The sequence below is a fragment of the Camelus dromedarius genome, chromosome 13 (assembly GCF_036321535.1).
Source record: "Camelus dromedarius isolate mCamDro1 chromosome 13, mCamDro1.pat, whole genome shotgun sequence".
Lineage (NCBI taxonomy): Eukaryota > Metazoa > Chordata > Mammalia > Artiodactyla > Camelidae > Camelus > Camelus dromedarius.
The window spans coordinates 65,273,896-65,293,385 of record NC_087448.1 but is presented as its reverse complement, the minus strand read 5'-3'; the positions used below and the strand labels follow the sequence as shown (position 1 = coordinate 65,293,385).

Genomic DNA, 19,490 nt, shown 5'->3' with positions numbered 1-19,490 from the left:
AACAAAGTCTGGGTGACAGCAAAGCTGTTTATAACATGGCTTCCTGAATATTTTAAACCCACTGTTGAGACCTACTATGCAGAAAAGGGGAAAAAAATATTTATTTCAAAATATTACTGCTCCTTGTTGAGTATTGAGAGAAATAAAACACACCAACCTGAAATTCTGTACCCTATGAAATTATCCCCCTAAAAGTGAAGGACAAATAAAGACTTCTTCAGACAAACAAACATTCAGGGAATCTGCTGCCAGTATACCTGCCTTGAAACAAATGCCAAAAGAAGTTCTTTACAGAGAATGGAAATAATATGTCAGAAACTCAGATCTACATAAAGAAAGAAAGAACATCAAAGAAGGAATAAGTGAAAGTAAAAAAAAAAAACCCTAATTTTTTTTATTCTTAAAAATAATAGCAACAATGTATTCAGTTATGTATGCTTATGTATTTGATAACCTAGGTGAAATGGATCAATACTTTGAAAAAACACAATCTGTCAAAATGCACACAAGAGGAAATGGAAGACATGAATAGGCCTGTATCTAATAAACGAATTGAATCAATAATTAATAACCTCCTAACATGGAAATCACCAGGCCCGGATGGGTTCACTGGTGAATTATATCAAACATTTAAAGAAGAAATTATACCAATTTCCAACCATCTCTTTCAGAGTTTAGAAACAGAGGCAATACTTACTAATTCATTCTGTGAGGCCAGCGTAATCCTAATACCAAAACTATACAAAGACTTTATAAGAAAACAAAGTTAAAAACCAACATCTTTCATGTATACAGAAGTAAAAATCCATAGCAAAATATTAGCAAATTGAATCCAAAAAAGTATGAAAAGAATTATACACCATGACCAAGTGGGATATATCCCAGCTGGTTCAGCATTCAAAAATCAATTAATATAGTCCATTACATCAACAGACTGAAAGGGGAAAATCATATGATCATATCAACAGATGCAGAAAAAGCACGTGACAAACACTAACACCCATTCATGATAAAAACTCTTAGTAAACTAGGAATAGAGGGGAACTTTCTTAACTTGATAAAAACTATCTACAAAAAAACTTACAGTTAACATTGAACTTAAAGATGAGAAATGTGAAGCTTTTCCTCTAAGATCAGGCACAAGGCGAGAATGGCCCCTCTACCACTCCTTTTCAACATACTGGAAGTCCTTGCTAATGCAATAAGGCAAGAAAAGAAAATAAAAAGTACACAGATTGAGACTGAAGACATAAAACTGTCTTCATTCACAGATGACACAATCATCTATGTAAAAAATCTAAAAGAATCAACCAAAAAATCCTGGAACTAAGAAGCAATTATAGTTAGGTTCCAGGATACAAAGTTAATATACAAAAGTTAATTGCTTTCCTATATACCAACAATGAGCAAATGGAATTTGAAATTCAAAACACAATACGATTTACATTAGCAACTAAAAAAAAATACTTAAGAATAAATCTGCCAACATATGTATAAGATCTATATGAGGAAACCCACAATACTCTGATGAATGAAATCAAAGAAATACTAAGTAAAGGGGAGGTATTCTGTGTTCACAGATAGGAAGACTCAATATTGTCAAGATGTCAGTTCTTCCCAACCTGATTTGTAGAGTCAGTGTAATCTGGGTCAAAATCTCACAAGTTATTTTGTGGATACTGACAAACTGAGTCTACAGTTTATGTGGAGAGGCAAAAGACCCCAAATAGCCAATACAATATTGAAATAGAAGTACAGTTAGAGGACTGGTGCTACCTAACTTTAAAGCTTACTATAAAGCTATAGTAGCCAGGACAGTGTGGTACTGGTGAAATGACAGACAAATAGATCCGTGTAACAGAGCGGAGAGCCCAGGACTAGACCACCACACACACAGGTAACTGACGTCCGTCAGAGGAGCAAAGGCGACACAATGAAGCAAACATAGTCTTTCCAAGTAGCACCGGAGCAATCAGACATCCACGTGAAAAGAATCTAGACACGGACTTTATACCCTTGACAAAAATTCACTCAAAATTCATCACAGATCTAAGTGTAAAACACAAACCTGTAAAACTCCTAGAAGGTAACAGAGAAGAAAGCCCAGATGCCCTTGGGTGTGCTGGTGCCTTTTCAGACATAACCCCGCGTACAAGATCCATGAGTTACCTGATATGTTGGGCTTCATCAAAATGAAAAACTTCTGTTCTGTGAAAGACAATATTAGAAGACAAGCCACAGATTGAGAGAAAATATTTACAAAAGACAGTTCTGATAAAGGATTGTTGCCCAAAATACACAAAGAACTCTTAAAACTCAACAATAAGAAAACAACCTGATTTTAAAATGGGGCAAGGACCTTAACAGACATCTCACCAAAGAACATATGCAGATGATGAATCGGCAAATGAAAAATACTCCACATCATATGTCATCAGGGAAACACAAATTGAAACAACAATGAGATGCCACAGTGCACCTATTAGAATGGTTAAAATGGGTGTGGGGTGGCGGTGGGAGGGGGTGGGTGGGTGGGGTGCAGGTGTGGGGGAGTGGGGGGTGGGGCTGGGAGGGGTGGAGGGAGGTGGGAGGGGGCTGGTGCACGGCACTGTGGTGCTGAGTCAAGAGCATGAGGGTGTCCTGGAGGAGTTTAAGCCCAGCCCTAGCCTGTCCCACGCTGCCTTGGGACAATCCGAGCTCACCTGCCCTCACAGAAACAGTCAGAAACAGGCCCAGGTCTCGGTGATGTCGGTCCCCAGCCCAGCCGAGAGAGGAGCTGACGGAAGTAACAGGACTCGCCCCAGGCCTGGAGCCTCCAAGCTGGGCACTGAGCGTTTACAGGGACGGCTCTGAGCAGGGACGTCAGTTCCGGGGGGCCGCAGTGGCTCTGTGGGTCCCGGGCCTTGGGGACACACAGGGGCCTGGACTGTGGCTTCCCGGGAACACGCATTAGCAGAGAGGAAGCTGCTACCTTCTGGGACCTGTGGGCCCCTGGGCCGAGCCTCACCTCTGAGGAGTGCAAGCACCAGAAGGAAGAGGCCAAGCCAGGGCGTGCGCCCCTGCAGCAGAACTGTCGGAATAAAGGGAGCACGAGTTAAGCCGACATGATAAATAAGCTCAGAGGGAAAGGCGTAGAAAAGTCACGTGAACCAGGAAAAGATGTCACCAAACGGCAAGCAGGTGCCGACAGAGCAGGGCTGGGATGCCAAGATCCAAAGGAATTCTCAGCACAGCCGATGCAACTCCGGCCTCTTTGTCGCCTCCCCTGGGTGAGTGAGAGAGGCGATGCGGCTACTGTTAAATCCGTCCCTCCTGTGTGAGAACGATGCCCTTCGCAGACCTCACGCTGCGACCTTCGGTCCTTGCCCACGCACACCAGTGAGCAGCAGCGCTGAGGCGGAGAACGCACGGGGTACAGAGTGTATTTCCAAACAGGGCTCTGACTGTGTTACGCTCCAGCCTGAACACTCTGTTGGCTTTCTGTCACCAACAGAAGGAACTCAGAATGCCATGTAAGGCTCTTTACATCCTGGCCCCAAACCACTGCCCCGCCTCCTGCATTCTCCTCTAAACACCTGGTGATCCAGCAACACGGAAGTCTGTATCCCAAATGGCAAAGCAAAGGGGCTCCTTCTAAGCACTGACTCTGCAGATCTGTGACCGCTGCCTGGGGAAGACCTCTGGGGAGGAGAAGAGGGAGAGATGGCCGTGGTGGATCAGTGTGTCTGCCAGGGGCTCTCAAGGTGGCGAAAGCAGGACGTGCTGTGGATCAATGAGCCTCTGCTTGACAGTCCCCATACACACCGTGGTTTTTCATAACTTCATGCTTAGAAAATGACATTGCAACTGCCTAGAGGGTTCTTTCCCACTCTGCTCACCAGTTAAACTCCTATTCATCCTTCAAGACCCCAGCTCCTTGCCAGGAGCTTTAGCATCTTCCTTTCCACGTGGCCACAGCTGTGATGCCAGGCACATATCACACAGTGCTGGGGGTTTGTGCATGGATTCGCCTCTCCTATCGTGAGCGCCTGAAGGGCAGGCACCACGTTTCACTCTCCTCTGCATCCCCTGCGGGACGTGCAGTGCCTCGTACAGATACCATTTAATAAATTCTTGATTCACTCATTAAATACGGGTGTCTAGCGAGCTAATTAATCATAATGGATAATTATACATTACTAGAGGATCTGTCCAGGATGATTCTTTGGAATTCTTGCCTCGAGGGAGGGTAGAATTAGTTTAGTCTGGCTTCTCCTAGAGGCGGGTCAGCATGATTTAATTATAGGCCCTTGTCAGGCCTCCCTCTGAACACCTGCCTCTTCTCTGAGGCTTCCCCTGAAGGGTCTTCAGGTTTCCTTCTTGAGCAGAGGAGCGGGCTTAGCAGTGCTGGCCGGCGCCAAGCAGGGAATGTGTCAGAGGTTAAAGCTGTGGTTTTCAAATCTGTTAGACCCCGAAGATGACCCTGCTCTGTGGAGGGAGGCTTCATGTTCTTTTACAGGTAAGAGACCCGGGGCTGTTTGACCGCCCGGAATGAATGATTTTCAGAATAAAATCTGAACATCCTTGAGGATCGGGGCTCCACCCAGAGTGAGCCCAGGAGCCCTGGGTGCCCTTTGCCCTCCCCCAGTCACTGCACCCCTCCCCCCATCACTGCACCCCGCTCCCCGGTTCCTGCACCCCTCCCCCCACACACCACTCCCCCCATCACTGCACCCCTCCCCGCACACACCCCTGTGCTGCTTCGTCTCTGGTCGGGGTGTGTCCTCTACCTGGAATGGGCATCCCGCTCCCGGCCACCTCGCCGTCTACAAGCAAACACCCCTCACTGGTCCTTTAGGACTCGGGTCAGGCATCACCTTCCTGAGGAAGCCTCTCTGATCCACCCTCCCCGCCTCACACCCCCCCCCCCCCCCCCCGCCAATGCTTGGCCCCAGGAAGGACAGCCCCTCCCTCTTTCCCATCCTACTATCTGAGCCCCGCCCCTACAAGAGTGTTCTCTGTGGGGTTGAGTCTGCAGAGATCCTAGCTGGGAGGCCAGGACAGTTTGGGACAAAGAACCAGAGCCACCATCCTGGGAAATAGCCCCAAGCCAAAGCCTGAGGCACCAGCCCCAGAAGCAGCCCAGACAGGTGGGTGCCGGTGGCACGGCGGGCCGGAAGGTGGGCCGCATGGCCCTGCTGGGCTCTGGCCGTCAAAGGCCCGCAGTGAGCGGACAGGGCTGGCCTCACTGCCGCTTCAGGCCTTACCTGGGACTCTGTCTGCCTCCATGTCAACGAGCAGCTTTGAAGCACCTCTTTCTTCTCTCCTCCGCTAGAGAAAGGAAACTAACTTGGAGCACAAGAATATTGCAAAATAAATGAGGGTTGGGGGAGTGGGTATAGCTCAGTGGTACAACACATGCTTAGCATGCACAAGGTCCTGGGTTCAATCCCCAGGACCTCCATTAAAGGTGTATGTGTATATATATATATATATATATATATATATACACACACACACACATATATATAAATATTAAAATTTTTTTAAATTCATAAAAAAAATGATGGTCTTCCTTGCAAGAAATGCAAACCTTGGCAGGGTGTAGAGGCCACCTACAGTTAAGGAAGCAATGACAGCTCAACCCTGAGAGACAAGAGCCTGGGGGCAGGGCGACCAGGAGCCAGGGGGGGCAGGGCGACCAGTAGCCAGCGGCAGCAGAGACAGTGCCCATCAGAACAGCTTTAGGGCTAAGATTCCGATGAGATTCTGTGTCAGTTGACAGAGGAGAATCAGAATGAAAGAAAATGGTACTAACTTTTTCTAGGCATTTCTTCTACGGTGGTTCTTCAAGAGTCATCTGCTTCAGGAGTTAATATGAAGTGCAACATTTTTAGGGCAGAGAGCTCTTTTTGAAAATTACAGGCAGAAAAGCATCCAGAGCTCCCTCCCCCTCTCCTAAACCTGCTTTTGATTTTCGCCTTCCCGTCCAGGCTGGGTGGCCAGGCAGGCAAGGCATGACGTGACGACGGGGCTCCTGAAATGACATAGTAAGTGGTTCACGGCTGGCTTAGCGTTTAAAGATTCACTTAGCAAAAGAGCAAATGTGTAGCACTTACTGTGTGCTGGGCCCTGTTCTAAACGCTTTATGTGATTTATTTATTTAATCTTCCCGATGCCCCTCTCAGGTAGCCACTGTTGTGATCGTCACTTAATACACAAGGAATCTGAGGCTAAGAAGGTGCCCCTGACTTGCCCTGCATCTCACGGCGAGAGAGGGAGAGCTGGGGTGTGCAGCCAGGCAGCAGCCTGCCTCCAGAATACCCACTTAAAAAAGAAATTTTTTTTAATTGAAGTATAGTCGATTTACAATGTTGTGTTAATTTCTGGTGTACAGCATAGTGATTCATATATATATATACACATATACATGTATTCATATATATATATATATGTACTCCTTTTCGTATTCCTTTTCATTATAGGCCATTACGAGGTATTAAATACAGTTCCCTATGACACTAACTACTTTATATAAAATAGATAAACAGTAAGCTCCTCCAGGATGCCCGCTTTTAAAACCTTGCCATCCCACCTCAGCATGAAGGCCACAGAGGGAGGTGGGAGGGCAGAGAGTATGGTCACTCCTATCACGGTGAGGCTACGGGAAGACTAAATTGGATTTGGGGGTGACTCTTGCTGCACGAAGATGGATGAGGACAGGAGTGAGGAGCTGGGGCATCACTGGGGGGGGGTTTGCTCAAAGAGGTGATTGCCTGGGTGGGTGATGACCAAGAGCAGCCAGGGGGCCCATGTAGACACGTCCAAGGGAATGTCAAGGGTCAAAACCAGAGATCCGTAAGAAAAGTGAAAGCCAAGATGAATCCTAAAGTCGGGGTGCAGACAAGACCAGAAGTCCCCGAGGGCCGAGGGGCAACACGGACAAGGAACCAGGAGGCTTGGCCCCATGTGGAGAGGCAGCGGGTGGCCCAGCTGGAGCCTCCCGCTGTGAGTGGTTGATGCAGCCATGGGAAGGCCTCCAGGTCAGGCTGGGCATGAGGAGGAGGCCGGGGTAGGGGGCATCATGGCAAGATGACCATCGGCGTTTGAAGTCTGACCACCAGCGGTGAAAACGGAACGTAGAGAGATGACCCAGGATGGATGGAGCCATCGGGAGGGAGCACGTGGTCAGGAGATGTTTGGACCAGACCTCTGAGTTCTACTGGCCGGAAGGCCGTGACTCCAGGCTTCCCCCTAAAAGGCCCCAAGGAAAATCTCCCTTCTGCGGCCACCGTCTCCCTTGCTCTGGCCTCACTCACCAAGGATGCTGATGCCAGCAAACCTGCCCCCCCATCACACCTATAAATTTGGGGCCCTAAGCTATAAAGCAGGAGCACAGAATCATTAGCAATGTACCAGTGATCTCATAATGTCACTGTGGAGATTTCCCAAGTAAATAATTTCCTTTCCAACCACCAAGGATCATAATGACAGCACTGAGACAGGTTTCTATTTATTCCTGGCCAGTCTCTCCCAGATTTACGTTCCAGTCGTGAGATAGGACCTCTCACTGCATTTCAGTGCATTACTTAATCAAATGGTACGCTGCTTGACCCCGGCGTGGCTGAGAGTTGGGATTATTTATGGCTATGGTTTCGTGTGTAGGGTCACTGTGGGGCCTGATCTGCATATGCCTCTCAGGAGAGCCGGGACGTTATCTGCATGAGAACCCCTAGGTTTTTTGGGAGGGCTTACAAAGAGGCCTGTGGCACAGCTGAGGGGCAGATTCCCCACATTTAGGGACCAGCTACTCCATAGAGACTCAAGTCAAACCTCAAAGGATAGCACTTTGGGAAAGCAAGCCCCCTCCCCGCCACCTCAGGTCTAAAGTGAGTGAGTGAACACGTGCCCTGCTTCAAAGGGCAACTCGACGGGTACCACCTGCAGCGGCACTGCAAACGGCCACAGTGTCCCCGGTTCCTCCAAGGCCCTTCCTAGAGAAGGGGGCGTCCTTGGGAGCCGGACTGCACTGCAGTGGGGCTTCACTAAGTTCATGGTAAATGCTTCTCAAGCACCTCCTGTGGCAGGTGGGGTGAGAGATCAAGACCAATAGGTATGACTCCTGCCCTGGAAGGCTCTTCCAGTGCAGTGAGGAAGGGAGGTTTGTGTCATCAAAGCGAAAGCCGTGCTTTATCTCACTGCTCTGTGTCTTCCCGGGGGCTTGAGCCTGCGGTCACGTGTTGTAATAGTCCTCTTTGTCTCTAGTCATTTGCTTTGCTCTGGAGGCTGCTTTACCAGATGTCAGCAGAGCCACTCCTGCTTCCCATTATTATGAACAGCCTGCATGGTACATCTTTTCCATCCTTTTATCCTTTTTTACTTTTACTTTCAACCTACCCGTGTTCTATTTGAAGTGAGTTTCCTGTAAACGGCATATGTTAGATCATTTTTCTTTTATCCATTCAGCCATTTTGGTCTTTTGACTGATGCACTCAGACCATTTACATTATATTTAAGGGAACTGTTGACGTTTCAGGGCTTCCATCTGCCATTTTATTACTCGTTTTCCGTTTGTTTCCTCTAATTCCACCATTTCTCTTTTCTTACCATCCTCTGGGTTACTTGGCATTTTTTACAATTTCATCTTGATATATTTGTAATGTTTTTGAATATTTTGTTTTGCAAAGTTTTCTTAATAGTTGCAATAATATACAGATAGATATTATACATATATAATTTATTGTATATATAACTCGTCACTGTCAACTGGTATCAGTGGTACTGGTACTATTTTGAGTGAAGTATATTTTAATTTTGGTCCCCTTACCTTCCCTATTTTAAAAAGTTAGTTTTCTTAAGTATTTCCTCCAAATATAGTGAACACTACATCAGGTGGTGGTATAATTTTTGCTTCAACTATCAAATTATGTTTTAAGAAACTCATGAGATTTACCTCCATTTTTACCCATTCTGATGTTCTTTTTAAAGTTCCAAGGCTTCTTCTATTATCATTTCCTTTATGCCAGAGAACCTTCTTTAGACATGCTAAAAAGACAGGTTGACTAGCAACAAAATCTCTTGGTTTTTCTTTGTCAGTGAATGTCTTTTATTTCCCCTTCAGTATTGAATGATATTTTCAGTGGATATAGAATTTGTGGTTGACAGTTCTTTTCTTTCAATACTTGAAAAATGTTGTGCCACTTCCTTCTGGCTGCCATATTTTCAGATGAGAAATCTGCTGATACTCCATTGTTGTCCCCATATAGGTAATGCCTTGTTTCTCTTTAGCTGCTTTCAAAAATTTTTTCTTTCTTTCTTTTCTTTTCTTTCTTTTCTTTCTTCCTTCCTTTCTTTCTTTCTGTCTTTCTTCCTTCCTTTCTTTCTTTCTTTAGCTTTTAGAAGCTTATGATGTGCCTTGCCATGGGTGTCACACCATTTGGATTTACCCCATTTGGATTTCACTCTGCCTCTTGAATCTATAGATTTATAGCCCGACCCCACTGATAACCCTCCCAGAAAAAGCTGGGCACGAACTTTCACTGCCTGTTGTCTCCAGGGATCGGTGTGAGCTCAGCTTCCCTCCAGGGCCCCACCGACACCTGGCAGTGGGGAGGTGGAGGGCTGACTCACACTGCTTTGCTGCTGCGGGGTTGGGCTGAAGTTCAGCTCCTTGTGGGCCTTGCTAACACCAGGGACGTGGAAGCGGTGGGTGAGCACACCAGCGAGGCTCATTCTGCACCCGCCTCACTCTGCCTCTGGATACCAGGTAAGTGTGAGGCTCAACTAAGCCACTGGGCTCCACTGACACTACCCTGGCAGGGAAATCGGAGCACTGCCTGCTTCCACTGAGCAGATGATGGAAGATCCACTCCCCACTTGGTGCACAGATAGTACCCAGTGGGGGGATTAGAGCACCACGTGCTTCCCCCCAGTCAGCGATCAGAGCTCTGCTTAGCCCTGCTGAGCAGGGCAAGGGGGCTGCTGCAGCCTTCTTCCCCGGGCCAGGGGGCTGTGGGATCAGCTCCCCGTCTGGTCCTGCTGAAACGTGGAGGTGTGGGTGTGGTCTTTCCACTGGCGTTTGGATGGAGCAGGGATGTTTTTGGTCTGTGTGGGCCTGCTGGCATCTCCAGGTTGGAAGCTTATGTAGAGCCCTGCCAGGAATGCACAGGACGCAATAAAGAAATCCCAGGACCCACCACTGTGATGATCCTCGAGTCCCGAGGACCCTGGGAAGTCTGCCTTCATCTCTGCCTTTCTTCTCATGCCTCTTTGTTGTGTGATGTCCATGGCCCTTTGGTTGTAAGAGGGAGCAGCTGGGAGGAATACAGCTACTTCCTATTGGCTAGAACTGAGGTCTGATGGTGTCTGGCATGTTTATGAGCAATCAGCTATGCTCCAAGAGACTAGAGTTCCCCTTGGGGTTCCAGGCAATCTCCAAGTTCCCTCATGACCAAGTTGGGTGGAGAAGTAGCTGAGAGAAAGAGCCAGTGAGTTTGCCAAAAGGTTGCCGTGACATGGGAGGAAAGGTTTTTATTGCTTTAAGCATAATGCCTTTCCTACAAATTAAAACTAAGTAATGACCCAGGAACCCTGCACGCTGAGCCAGTTTCCAAACGCAAACTACAGACTTTATAGAGCACAGCTCACTCTCCTCTGTGGATGGATACATTTGGTTATTATTAATTACTCAGCAGGCTACCCAAGGAGCTTAAAACACCACCACGAATACTGTGAGTGAGCCAACGTTTCTAGAACCTAAATTCTAAAATTTCTTCACTGTGGCTTTTAAGACATTGTCTTCAAAGGCTCTTTATGAAGCATGACACACACAAGGCACCGTGGTTCACCCGAGCACGCTGGAACAGCATGCGTGGTTAATTTAAACGGGCTTTACCAGGAAGGCGGTGTGAAGAAACCAAGTCAGTGAGATGCCCAGTGAAAAGGAAGACTTTGATGTGCGGCAAGAAACGGTGACTTCTGTCCCCAGTTGCTGACATCTCTTTCAACATGACGTTGTTAAACATCTGTTTCTGAAGCAGAGCCAGAAAGCTCTAAGCAGCCGTAATTCTTTAGTTGTGTCACATGGCAACTACAGGCTGAATGTTTTTAACCCTACCAGGAAATCTTTCTTTTTCTTTTAAAACTAGTTCAAAGCAGAGCATTTAATGGGCATTTATACGCAGGGAGCATTTGAGAGGCCATTTTACAAATGGTGTCGTGAGATGAGTCATGGTCAAGGATGTGATGCTGCTTCCGGCAGGGTTATGAATGGGGCTGCTTTATTAGCAAACCGGAGGGCACCGGGGGAGCCAGGGATTCGGAGTCAGTCCCACAGAAAAGAAAGGCGAACTGCAAATGTGTTTGTCAGGTACCTCTCTTCTGGGCACCTCTTTGAAGCAAGAATAACTGTTCTGGCCCTTTGTTTGACTGAATGGCTCTCAGAACTGTGTTTCTAATCTCTGTGACAGAAGCTTACACGGCTTCAGCGGCCATGGATTGGACAGAGAGGGATGTGCTGGGGGGGGGGCGGGGGTGTGTGTGTGTGCCTGCCTGCACAGTAGGGGGAGGTCAAGGTAGGTTTTTCTTCCCTGATGAAATATATGAGGTGCCATATGGGGGAGCAACCTGAGAACACCAGGTGTGCCTGCATCAGAATCTCCTGTGCTGTTACCATGGAGACCAGAGCCCCCTCAGCAATGGAGGCCTCCACTCCCCCCACCGGAGGAGCCTGTCTAACAGGAGCAAGTGCTCTGACATACAAAAGAAGTAAACCTTGAAGACAAGCCTTTAGCAACTTCCAATTTCTTTTTCCCTGGTTCTTCCTGAAGAGTTTTCTCCCTCTCTTACTCGTGGCTCTTATTTGAGTGAAGGCTTTGTCGAACTAATAATAATAATAGTGGCATTTACTAAGATGGTACTTTGTGTTACACGTACTCTGTCTACCGTCTGGAGTAAGTGTTTCATCTACATTTTACAGACGAGAAGACCAAGGCTTCAGGAAAATAGGATATTTTCCCATGGTCATAAATCTCATAAATAGATCTCCAGGTTGGGACCCAGACCCATCAGACTTCCGCCTGTGCACTTAACTCCCTGCCAAAGGGTGATGAATTCATTACATCTGGAGTATGTCTTTTCAAAGGATCATCAAGCGTTTTAGTCCTATGAACTGAGAACTGAGAAGCAAAAGAAAAAGGGTGTGAAGTTCCCGAAAGCTTTAGGATAACTAAGGGGTGACTTACGAACAGGATGCGCTACAACCGTGCTGAGAATGAACGGCGAAGGTTCACTGAGCAGCCGTGTGTCTTTCTTTCATCAGATACACACTGAGACCTACCTTGTGCCAAGTACTGTTCTAAGTCCCGTGGGTGCGACGGTGAACAAAACCAACCAACCAGACAAAACTCCCTGCATGTGCAGGCTCCCTGAACTCCCCAGTTTGTGTCCGCATCAGGCACTTGGCCAGAGGCACTCAGAAGGGTTAAACCACGGTCCCTACCCTGGAGTTTACAATTAAGAAGCCAAGACAGACGCACAGATCACCTAACTGTAGTGCATCTTCATAAGTGCTGGACTCCAGAGAGGCAAAGTTCTGGGAATGGTGGATTACTGGGTGGGCCTGGGGGGTTCCAAGGTTTTTCTCCCTAGCTTTAGGTGGCTAGAGCCCTCAAGAGATCCCAGATCCTCTGACCTGCCTGGAGGTCCTCTGGGACCCTCATGACCAACTTCTGAGAAACTGGAACCCCTCAGGTGACACAGTCTCACACAGGCCTTTGTCAGGTAGCGACTGTCGTACCAGAGCAGGTCTCCCTAACTTGTGCATCAAGCAATGAACAGGTACAGGATTTTACACCTGTTTCTACCCCCATTGCATTTCTTTACATTTCATTTTGCTCATTCCAGCCCTTCCTTTTATCTACTGAGCTCTTTTTAAGCATCATTTCAATAATCTCAAATACAATCCATTCCTCCCGGCTCTGGGTCATCTAGAGATTTGGTATCTTCATCTTCGCCTTCTATTAAAACGCCTGGAGAGCAGGGTCAAGCACAGGCCAACAGCAAGGCATTAAAGCCTTCTTTGCAGCCCAGCAGACCACCACTAGGTTCCCTTCGATGTAGTCATTTGACCGAGAACCTGCGAAACTACCATTCAGGTGACATTTCTCTACCTTGTCCTTAAGGACATCACTGAAGATGTTGCCAAAAGCCTTGGCAAAGTGCCTTTCTTATTCCATCCCCAAAGATGCGTGCGCGCCCACACACACACACACACACACACACACACACACACACACTTCTCTCTCAGTAGAAGGCTGGGGAGATTGCAATTGCTTTGAAATTCAAAATGTGAGATGGGAATACCCAACTCTCTGGCTCTCATCTTGACAGTAAACTCAGGCCTGTTGTTTACACTTGGGTGCTGTTGAAATGGCGCCAAACTGTCAGTCAAACGCAAATGAAATGTTACCAAACAATTGTCCCACTTTGTCTTCCTAATTTTCGAGCAGACAAGCAGTATCGGAGCAACACGTAAACAGAGCTCACTGTTAGAAGAACTAGGAAATCCCAAGGGCCACAATGTCAGTGTGTGCAACAAAGCTGCATCAGATCGCTTTCTTAACACCTGCCACGTAGGGGAGAGGTACCCTGACTCGGATCATTTTGATGCAATGTGGAGCAGGCTGTGTGGGATGTTAAAGCAGGAGCTTTGAGAAACCTGAGTGAGGGAGCTGGGCACTTGATTCCCAGGGAGAAGATGTTTTAGGCCGTGAGAGGGAGTGAAAAACCAGAAGGAGGCCTTTTCAAAATTTAGACTAATCTTGCCTCCAGTCTGCAGAGGACAAAGCAACTTTCAGTTAACTCCTTGGAAGCAGGTCCTTCCCTCCCCCACCCCCCGACGGCCACAGGCTGAAGGTGGAAACTCTCATCTGGGGACGGGGCGCTCTTTCTACCCCAGAGCACAGCCCAGATGTGCCACTTAACCTCAGCCAGCTGGCCGCAATACAAGAGGTTCCATCCTTCTGTGACCTGTTTTGCCTAAGACAATCACAAATGCAAACATATATTTAAATTTTGCTGGTGGCAGATCTAAGAGATTGTAGAATGCCAAGCATTCGTGCATCCATGGGTGCTTGCCCGGGAGCACCCTGCAGAGGAAGGGACCACGCTGTGCATTAAAGGCTTGCTGGGGCCCACGAGCTATCACCCCGTTCGTTTCCTCTTGCATCTTATTTGGAAGACCCTCGTGCAGTAACACCCGTGTCTCCCTCGAAAGCACCCCCTTCCCAAAGCGGCGGCTGCTCCTATTTTGCCTCTTTCTGCCGCCTCCCAATCACTGTCCTCCCCATGGGAGCTCTCCCAGTAACCTCCATCTATTTTAGCACTTTTTCATTGGTCATTGACCTCAGAACTTGAAATCTCTGAAGAGCAGAAGAGGGGTGCTGGGAAAGGCAGTGGTGAAGTACAGGTTATCCGCCTTTCCCACGGGCAGCGTTGGGCTTTGTCGTTTGCTATCAGTTGAACCCCACGAGAACGTGAAAAGCCCACGGGCCACCCACTGGCCAGCTCTCCCCCTGCCTCACGCGGCCGGTATCGAGTGTCACCCACCTACTGTTCCTCCACAAAGGCTGCAGGGAAGCACGCTGCACGCTCCACACAGGTTTTATTTCAAATCAAATCAGCCCAGGGTGCAGACTGGTTCTAAAATAGACATGCAATTGGCCTTGGAAGAACTGTGAATTAACTCTTGTACCAAACAACTCCTGGTGCTCTGTTGATGCTACGTAACAAATTGAAATTAGTCGCCTCTCACGTGAGTGTGGCTGGGAAGAACAATGGATAGAAATGAACCAGCTTTCATTCCAAGACTGACCACTCAGGTTCTGCGTTATTTCTGGCTCCAGGAGGGGGATGGTTTCAGGAACCGTAATGGTGTTTTCTTTTACAATTAGCAAGGCAGTTCTTCCCTGACATTCTCACAAGCTGACGCTGTGAAGAGGCTACCGTGGTAAGGTCTTGCTGTGTGACCCGGGCCAAGCGCCTTGCTAGGCCTCAGTTCCTCTACTGGAAAAGTAAGAACATGAGATAAGATCTCTAGATGTCCCTCCAGCCCTAAGGCTGTCTGGTTTTCCAATTCTAAAGCTTCCAAATAAGAGACAATGAACATTAAGAACAGAAAGCCAAACTGAGGAGCCGGGTCAGCCAGAGGGATGCGCGGCAGTGACGTGGGTGCAGAGTCACGGGGCAGGGGTGGGGGTGGGGGGTGCCGCCTGTGCAGGGCGCACCTGGTTCCTGGTTATCCAACCCGACCCCACCCCGGGGGAGGATTACACATCTCTACCCACTGCCATGTGATGCCTCTTGGAGAGACTATTTCCCAGTTCGGCTGACAATAGGGCTGGCCATCCAACTTGTTCTGGCCAATGGATCGTAACAGAAATGATGTACATGGTGTCTGGAGAGGAGTTCCCAGGGCCTCTGGGTGCTTTTGGGCCCTCCTGCTCTTTTCCCTCTGCCCGAGAACAGGGGCCATGGAAGGTATCATGGGTCCCAGGAAGAGACAATGGATGGAGCAGAGCCACAGCCAGAACAGGGCTGCAGAGGACACGAGGACAAGAAACACACCTCGGCCATCGCAGGCCACTGAAATCCGGGGGTTATTTCATCGCTTTAGTCTTACCTGCAGAAAGCTGGCTGATCCACCACCTCCACTGGGCACGTGTGAGAAGCACTCAGAGAAGGACAAGGATGCCTTGGCTAACTGATGCTCTACGAACGAGCGCTCCGGGCAGCAGCAGCAGCCTTGTAACTCAGTACATGGACACCAGAAATACACCGCCATCCTGACACGCAGCACCAGCTGCCTCTCCCAGGAATCTGGGGCTGGCGTGACACCGTCGTCGCAGTGAGGCCCTCAGTTCACTATGGATCTGATTGGAGTTCAATGTGGTAAAGAGAGACGTGGATTTATCATCCAGAGGCCACTCCTTGATTACTGAATTCCCACGTGTCTGCAGGAACCCTTGATCCTATCCCTGAACTCAAGTCATGTGACCTCTGAAATCTGACAGCAGTGCTCAGCTCAGAGGACGTCCCTACGGGCCAGCATGTGTTGCTACTTCTTTGTGGTTGTTCATCTAAATGAAAACATAAGTTTTTAAAAATTTCTTATAGAACAAGTAGATTGTCTAGCTCCGTAGGAGAAATACTGGATTCAATGATCTGGAAGGTCCCTTTCAGCTCTGAAATAGATCACTCTTAAAGCATTACCTAATTTTCTCACTGTTTCACAGGTGGATGGCATATCTATTAGGGGTCCACATCAACTTGATGCAGCAAATTAAGGCAGAAAAACAGATGACTTTTCCAAGTGAACTGACAGCATAATTGAGGTGAGATGCACATGGTTACAAGGCAAACCTGCCCTACTTATCAGTCTTTGTTCAGAGAGTAATGTGTATGTTACTTTAAGAGAAAAAAAGAGAGGGAACCAATTAGATTTACAATCTGTGAACATAGTCAAAATAAAGAGCTCAAATCTATTTTTTCATTCTTATACAGCCTGAGGGCAATAGCCAAAAGAAATTACCATTAAGTGTGAGTAATGCAAAATAGTGTGAATTTCAATCTGATATGTGTGAATTTAATATACAACTGCAAATTAAGAAGTGCCTTTTGATTTATACAGTAGGCTTGGCTCATATGTGGAAAAAATTCTATCCCATAGACAATTCCAAGACGGGCTAACATAGCAGGACCTGGAAAGACGGCGGGGAATTTCATAGCACAGAGAAGACAGTGACTGGAGAGGTGCATCGCCATCCACGGCAGTAAAAATCAGCTGCCCCGAGGACACTGTTGCTGGTGGGCACAGCTGCACGGAGGCCGGGGCCGGGGCCGGGGCCGGCAGCAGCCTTCCCGAGAAGACAGGCAAAGCAGTTTATCAACAACTCCACCAACACTGATCACAATGAGGGACCTTTACGCCACATAACAGTGAAAGGAAATGGCTTCTGTGTTTATTTAGACCAGGTCCACAGACTAGACATCCAACTTTGCTCTACGCTTTCTGCTTAGGAGCCGATTTCAAATCTGAGCTTCGCCATCTTCACATAGTGAATGTTTCTTCATGTCAGTGTTCCTCAGAAGGGCTTTGCTTACAGCTTCACAGTGAAGAAAGCAGCCTTCTTGTGTGGTTCTCACTGCCCACTGGGGACAGAGCCCCTACAGTGTGGGAAGTCCTTCGGAGGAGACAGCGATGACAGTTGCCTCCTGCCCTCCCACAGCTCACCACTGAGTGTGGAAAAGAACTTGCTCTGATAAAACGCAACTAACTCAAACACAAGTCAACAGGAAGGCGATGACTGTCACCACTACTGGACTAGTATTCCCTCTCTGGTCACATGGTAAACTCTTCGAGCTTCAGAGCAGGGCTGACATCACCTCCTCTATGAAGCCCTCCCCTCCACACCACTTCTCAGTCATGTGCTGCCGGTGACCGATGATGCGTCCAGTATCTCGTTAGTTTATTTCAGGGCTTTTTGTACCGGCACGAGTTCCTTAAGCCAGGGGCTGTGCCTCAAGTCTGCTGGGCATTCAATAAGTTAAACTGACTTTATAAAGGTCTAAATAATAGACCTACACAAATCAATAAATACATGTATGAGATTCAAATTAGAAAATATGGAAAAATTAGTCCTGGCTGGATCCTTCCAGACCCTGCATGGATTACCCAGCAAACTCCCTGACGCAGAAAATCTTGGGAAACTCCCCTTTGTGGAAACTGAGACCCTCTGACATCATGTAATGCTTTTTCATTCGGTGAAAAGCAAATGGGGCTAACGAACTGCAACTCTCACCCGTGATCCTCAAGCAGGGCGCACGAAGACCTCTGTGCATGATCCTGTCCAGGACACGTGTATGCATGTGCAGTAGGGAAGACACCGCGTAGCTTGTAAATTCCGTATTTAAAGTGTCTCTTTTTGAGAAATTCGGCTTGCTTTTTTGTTTCTGTTGTCAAGAGGGAGAAATTTGACCCTTAGTGTGCTAAACGAGGCAAGAGGGTTCTGGCTGGGCGCCACCAGCAACACCCCATTTTGGTTCAGGAAAGGTGCTCAGAGCAGAGGGAACAGTGCCTCTCTTCTTCCTGCCCACCCCCCCCCCCCCGCCTTGGCTGGAAACACAGCCAAAGAGCCTCACAAGCACTTGGCAGACACTTCTGTGTACACGTGTCTGCCGTGACCACTAGGTAAGCTGTGACAATTCTGGGGTCCAGAACCTCTGGGTGACTGAAGAATCTCCCCTTTGGCGAAAGGCTGAGAGCAGTGTGGGTCTTGCCTAGATACAGCTCAGACTGTTTGTCAGAGAATTAAAGGGTAATGGAACACTCTGGTCTGTTTCTGGTGTCCGAAGATTTCTGCTACATCACAATAAAAGTATTGAAGCGAAGTCTAGTTCAGAGAAGAGGGTGGTCCCTAATTGTGGCAGATCCAAAGCAGCCACTCCCCTCTCCAGTCAGAACGACTCACGGCAAATCGGCCTGACCCCATTCATGACCGGCAAGGGCCAGGAGTGTTACTCACCGTTGCATCTACTTATTCCAGAGGGACTGACAAAGAGCCAGCCTGGGCATCCACAGCTGCTTTAGCTGCAGGAAAAACAAACAAAAACTCATGCGAAATACAAACAGGTAACCAGGGATGTGCTGTAAACTGGCTCCACAGGGGGGCCGTGTGGAGGAGGAAACCCCACTCTTGTGTTTGCCGTTTCCACGGCACAAATACTCTCAGCGGACCCAGTTTTAATCTATCAACAGGTTGAAGAATTTGCAACATTTTTCAATATTCAATGTCTGGCTCTGAAAAAGCCTGCTCCTAGCCCGCTCTAGCCCTCCATGGCAGCTAACGTTTACTGAGGGTTTTTATTACAGGACCAGAAACTGGTAAGCACTTTGTAATTCAAGAACCTCATTCCATCTTCCCAGCAGTCCTATACGAAAGGTCTGTCATTACCATCTCCATTTAAGGCGAGGTGACAGAGGCATAGGGAGGATGAGGAACTTGCCCCAAACCGCCCAGCTGGGCAGTGGCGGGGCTGGGGTCAAACCCAGGTTCTGACTTGAGCGCTGACGTTCTCACAATTCACAGTAACACATCTCCGGCCAAAGGGCAGGGACGGGGCTGTGACCGGAGTACGCCCGGCCCAAATAAGACCAAACGTTTATGTTTCATGCTAAACTTCCTCACCCCGTCACAGGACGCACGGAGATCCCTTCCCTTTGAAACTTCAGCCTCCTCCTTCCTTGACTCCTCCTCCCGGTCGCCTCTCATCCCTTAACACTTCCCTGTGAGTAACGAGGGCCTCTGTCCTGCTCTTGGACCTCCTACAGCCCCACTGATGGTAGCTGAACATGCTCCACCATGAGGAGAGGTGAGCGGGCAGCATCCTGCCTCGGGCCTGCGGCCACCCGGATGCCCCCACCAGGACCAGAACCCACGCCGGCGCCTCCCCAG

The 19,490-nt window shown here is 48.2% G+C and overlaps 1 long non-coding RNA gene across 1 annotated transcript; it reads right to left on the bottom strand.

Annotated features, from left to right (window-relative positions):
• Positions 1–16,504: 16,504 nt before the first annotated feature.
• LOC135322789 (uncharacterized) lies at positions 16,505–19,490 on the bottom strand. Its single transcript, XR_010383688.1, has 2 exons — positions 18,561–19,490; positions 16,505–17,988 (listed from the first exon to the last, which is right to left on the bottom strand). It is a non-coding gene; the product is annotated as an uncharacterized LOC135322789 (long non-coding RNA).